Raw genomic sequence first — 6,345 nt, 5'->3', positions numbered from 1 at the left:
TTTTTTTTTTTTGGAAGGTTTTAACACCGGAGACTCTGATTGGTTGGATGACACAGGAAGGCGGGGCCAATGTGGTTCGACTCAGGTGTTTAAAATGAGGCACAAACGTTTTTTTTTGGGAAGGTTTTAACACCGGAGACTCTATTAGGTGATTAGGTGTAAAAAAAAACAATAACGCCAGAACATTTAAAGTGTAAAAAAAATGTACATACATTTGTATTACAATAAAGTGTTTTTTTGGCAGGTATTTCGTTTTTTTTTCCTGAAATATTTAAAGGGGAACTGCACTTTTTTTTTTCGGAATTGTGTCTACCATTCACAATACATAGTAGACAATAAAATGTTTATTAGGGAGGAGCGAAACAACTCAAAAGGCACTGATTGGTCAGTTTAAACAGGAGGGCGGGGCCAAAGTGGTTCCACTCAGGTGTTTAAAATGAGGCATGAAAGTTCCTATGAAAGGGTTTTTTTTTTTTTTGGAAGGTTTTAACACCGGAGACTCTGATTGGTTGGATGACACAGGAAGGCGGGGCCAATGTGGTTCGACTCAGGTGTTTAAAATGAGGCACAAAAGTTTTTTTGGGGGAAGGTTTTAACACCGGAGACTCTATTAGGTGATTAGGTGTAAAAAAAAACAATAACGCCAGAACATTTAAAGTGTAAAAAAAATGTACATACATTTGTATTAAAATAAAGTGTTTTTTTGGCAGGTATTTCGTTTTTTTTTCCTGAAATATTTAAAGGGGAACTGCACTTTTTTTTCCCGGAATTATTAGGGAGGAGCGAAACAACTCAAAAGGCACTGATTGGTCAGTTCAAACAGGAGGGCGGGGCCAAAGTGGTTCGACTCGGGTGTTTAAAATGAGGCACACAAGTTTTTTTTGGGAAGGTTTTAACACCGGAGACTCTGATTGGTTGGATGACACAGGAAGGCGGGGCCAATGTGGTTCGACTCAGGTGTTTAAAATGAGGCACAAATTTTTTTTTTTGGGAAGGTTTTAACACCGGAGACTCTATTAGGTGATTAGGTGTAAAAAAAAACAATAACGCCAGAACATTTAAAGTGTAATTTTTTTTTACATACATTTGTATTAAAATAAAGTGTTTTTTTGGCAGGTATTTGGTTTTTTTTTCCTGAAATATTTAAAGGGGAACTGCACTTTTTTTTTTCGGAATTGTGTCTACCATTCACAATACATAGTAGACAAAATGTTTATTAGGGAGGAGCGAAACAACTCAAAAGGCACTGATTGGTCAGTTTAAACAGGAGGGCGGGGCCAAAGTGGTTCCACTCAGGTGTTTAAAATGAGGCACGAAAGTTCCTATGAAAGGGTTTTTTTTTTTTTTTTTTGGAAGGTTTTAACACCGGAGACTCTGATTGGTTGGATGACACAGGAAGGCGGGGCCAATGTGGTTCGACTCAGGTGTTTAAAATGAGGCACAAAAGTTTTTTTTGGGGAAGGTTTTAACACCGGAGACTCTATTAGGTGATTAGGTGTAAAAAAACAATAACGCCAGAACATTTAAAGTGTAAAAAAAATGTACATACATTTGTATTAAAATAAAGTGTTTTTTTGGCAGGTATTTCGTTTTTTTTTCCTGAAATATTTAAAGGGGAACTGCACTTTTTTTTTCGGAATTGTGTCTACCATTCACAATACATAGTAGACAAAATGTTTATTAGAGAGGAGCGAAACAACTCAAAAGGCACTGATTGGTCAGTTTAAACAGGAGGGCGGGGCCAAAGTGGTTCGACTCAGGTGTTTAAAATGAGGCACACAAGTTTTTTTGGGGGAAGGTTTTAACACCGGAGACTCTGATTGGTTGGATGACACAGTAGGGCGGGGCCAATGTGGTTCGACATGTGACGTAACATGAGGGGAAATGGTGGACAAAATTAAGTGTACAAAAACAACAACGCCAGAACATTTAAAGTGTAAAAAAAATGTACATAAATATGTATTAAAATAAAGTGTTTTTTTTGGCAGGTATTTTGTTTTTTTTGGTGAAATATTTAAAAGGGAACTGCATTTCTTTTTTGGGGAATTGTGTGTATCATTCACAATACATGTAAGACAACAAAAATGTTTATTTTTAGGGACCGAATGTCCCTTTGGGACAGAGGACCTTATTGTATTTGTAAGGTTTTATTATTGTCATACCGCCGCCTCTTTGAGCTGTAATTTGACCCCCTTAAAATGCTTCAAAACTCACCATATTTGACACACACATCAGGACTGGCGAAAATTGCGATATAATCAAAAAACCTAGCCCCAAAACTCAAAATTGCGCTCTAGCGCGCCCTAGGAAGAAAACACAGACAAAACTGCCTGTAACTCCCACTAGGAATGTCGGAGAGACATGAAACAAAAACCTCTATGTAGGTCTCACTTAGACCTACTTTTCATACTCTGACATCCTTCAGCAAAAATCAACAGGAAGTTAGCAATTCCCCCTTCAAAACAAAAGTTTTATGAAAACAGTCACTTTTGCCTCTTTGAGCTGTAATTTGACCCCCTTAACATGCTTCAAAAACTCACCAAACTGGACAAACACATCAGGACTGGGAAAAATTGCGATCTAATAAAAAAAAAAAACCCAACCCCAAAACTAGAAATTGCGCTCTAGCGCCCCCTAGGAAGAAAACACAGACAAAACAGCTCCTAGGAAGAAAACTCTGACAAAACTGCCTGTAACTTCCAGTAGGAATGTCGTAGAGACATGAAACAAAAACCTCTATGTAGGTCTCACTGACAACCCCCAGCAAAAATCAACAGGAAGTTTGCAATCCCCCCTTCAAAACAAAAGTTTTGTAAAAACCGGTCACCTTTTTTCCAAACATGATCTCCTCTGAGCGCGTTTGTCGTGTCGGCTTCAAACTAGCACAGGAGAGAGATTGAACCCTTCTGATTAAAAGTTGATGAAAGACTTTTAATTACTGCCCCGGTTTGGATTTTATGTGCCGTCAAAGTCGGTCCCGTCCATCGCTCCTTGCAGCTTTAGATTTGTATGCATTCTAACCCACAAATGAATGCCAGCAAAAGTCAGCTAATGGAGCCAATAAAGTGCGCTAAAAACCTCCATCCTTTTATATACACACCAAGTACAAAAGTTCGGACACACCTTCTCATTTCAAGGTGTTTTCTTTACTTTCATGACTATCTACATTGTAGATTGTCACTGAAGGCATCAAAACTATGAATGAACACATGTGGAGTTATTTACTTGACAAAAAAAAAGGTGAAATAACTGATAACATGTTTTATATTCTAGTTTTTTCAAAATAGCCACCCTTTTTGCACACTCTTGGCATTCTCACAATGAGCTTCAAGAGGTAGTCACCTGAAAGGGTTTTCACTTTACAGGTGTAATAGTTTTGATGCCTTCAGTGACAATCTACAATGTAAATAGTCATGAAAATAAAGAATACGCATTGAAATGAGGTGTGTCCAAATTTTTGTCCTGTACTGTATGTAATGTAACAGACACATTATTTAAATATATGCATTTGTTCATTTTGAGCATACATCGCCGTATTCATTTCAAAGACTCATAACGTTCATGCAGACTTCCTGGGAGACCAGAAAGACAGCTTTGGGACAAATGATCCAGAACCTTGTATTTTTGAGCCTGAATATACAGAGGATGAGCTACAAGTTTTAGAAGTTTTGTCATAAACAGATCCAGCTTTAGTGACACACTAAGCATAATGTAGCAGTGTTGCCAAGTACTCAACAAGATCAACTTTAATCATAATAAAACAATCACTTACTGTACAATGTCTGCTCTCACTGGGATGCCGACTGATGGGTTGTTCATATCTTCTCGTTTAGATGAAGAATTAATCATAATAATCACATTAAAAAAGGCGGCACAAATGTGTCTTACTTGCCATCTCCAGGGTCTAAGTTGGATGTCAAAGTTGACTAACTTCTTGGTTCATGTCCACATCCTCCTACTGTCCGGGTGAGAGACATGACTTATAATATAGAACAAACTTTCACTAACTCAGAGGCGATGCAGCAGCTCAATAGGTCAATATAGCAACATAAGCTAGTTACCGTTGGCACTTCTAATAATATTGTTAATACTTGGTTGATATTCAGGTCACAACATATAAATGAAGTATTTTTTTAAGGCTTAATGGGCGCTATAGAGTACTTACAATATATTAGCCACCGAGTACTTGCCATATTTTCTTGTCTTGCATAATGATTGTGATTTGGCAAAATGACCAAAACCTTTAATGCAGGAGTTTACTATTTGGTTGCATTTACAAAGTAGGTCATGTGCAAAAAAAACAAAAAAGGAAAAATAGTCCTAAACTTAAAAGAATTATGGAAAATTGTCTATTGTATGAATCACAGTTTTTTTTTTTGCTATTTAGAAATATTTTTTCAATACTATGTTTGCCACTCATTGCTCTGTTTGCTTTCATTTTCATTTTAACCTGCAACAATGATGTTACACGTCTTATAGCAGTTATATTCCACTAAACAGTTTTGGGGCCCACGTTTCCGGAAAGTTTTCCGACACTATTATTTTGTAACCGGCGTCCTCTACAGTAGACGTTTGACTTTGGATTCATTTTGTCAGAGTTACAGGAGCATTCTGCGGTTTTTTAAAGACCTTCTGCAACAAAACAAAAAAGATCCCATCTCTATTCTGGTGTTTCTAAGAATCTGCCGCAAAAATGTGAGTCTCAAGTTTTTTTTTAACTGAACTGGCGGGCCACCAGTTGAATAGCCCATAGGACGAAAATAAGAGGACCTAAAATGGAACCTTGAGGAACACCACTAGTATGATTAGATCAAATGACAAAGTAAACAAGCTACAGCAACATCTTAGTTAAAGAAATGAGTAATAAATGTGTTTATTACTATTTTTATCTACCAAGTTTAGAACTGAACACAGGGGCCAGTATGTGGTGTCATTCCCAGACCGGATTTAGCCACCGGGCCGCCAGTTGAATAGCCCTGATTTATAGAACCTCCTGGTCTATCATATATGTAAACATGTTTTAGAGTTAAACTTCAATACAAAAGTCATATTAACTGTGGTACAATCCTGAATGTACTATTTGGTGTTGTTTCCCACTGCTGGTAGTGGTTGCTGTGGTGATGACGTCAGGCAAACTAGACTAGTGACAAGGGTTGGTTTTAAAAGCCAACACCAGAGGGCGCTCTAGCAAACAAATAGTCCTATAAAAGCTTGGTGAAAGCATCAGAGAACAATCAGGAATAGTTTCCATTCCAACAATGTTAAAGTTTTTTTTCTTGTTAAAGGTGCATCCTTACAAAGATGTATCTTCACACACACACACACACTGGTACTTCTGACCTTAAGACCTCTGAAAAATACTTACCTCTTTAGAACCACCCTTTCTAGATATATAAAGATTTGTATTTACAACATTAATAATATATACATACTATGCAAATATATAAAAAAGTTTGTTATGAAAAATGAGTTGGAATTTCACAAGAAAAAGGTCACAATTTCACAAGAAAAACGTAGAATTTTGGCAGTATTATAATAAAAGTCGTCATTTTACTCAACGCAAGTCGAAATTTTACAGGAAAAACTGAACATTTGTGCAATGTTATGATAAAAGTTGGAATTTTACTCAAAAGTCGCAGTTTTACAAGAAAAGCTAAACATTTTGGCAATTTTATAAAAGGAGTTGTAATTTTACTCGACAAAAGTCACAATTTTATAAGAAAATTAACATTTTGGCAATGTTATAATAATAATCGGAATTTTACTTGGCAAAATTAGGACAAAAGTCATAACTTTACTCAAAAAATGTCACTATTTTACAACAACAAAACATTTGCAATATTGTGATAAAAGTCAGAATTTCATATGAAAAATGTCACCATTTTGCATTAAAAGTAATAATTTTACATTAAAAAGTAATAATTTTACGAGAAAATATTGCAATATTACAGAAACAGAAAAAATATGAGAAATGGTTCCCAATTTTATAAGAAAACAGTCGACACAGTGTGAGAAAAAGACTGCTTTTCGTTAATTTATTGATTTAAATTTTTTGTTTGTAATTGGTTTTTAATCTTCATGAATTACTTTAAGTTATTGCAGTATGTCTCTTTATACATATTTAATTTTTTAAATTAATTTTGTCATTACATACGTTGGCCAGAGGGGAGCACTTCCAATTTATACACACACTTCTTATTTCATATGTTGACCAGAATGGGGAGCACTTTTAAAACCGACACAGTCAATTTGAAAAATCCCTCCTTTTTGGGACCACCCTAATTTTGATAGATTTCACCACCAGGGGTGCAAATGAGATCTCTATTTATTTATTTTTTGGTAATG

This window comes from Entelurus aequoreus, linkage group LG26 (assembly GCF_033978785.1).
Source record: "Entelurus aequoreus isolate RoL-2023_Sb linkage group LG26, RoL_Eaeq_v1.1, whole genome shotgun sequence".
In the NCBI taxonomy this organism is placed as follows: domain Eukaryota; kingdom Metazoa; phylum Chordata; class Actinopteri; order Syngnathiformes; family Syngnathidae; genus Entelurus; species Entelurus aequoreus.
This window is presented reverse-complemented; position numbering follows the sequence as displayed.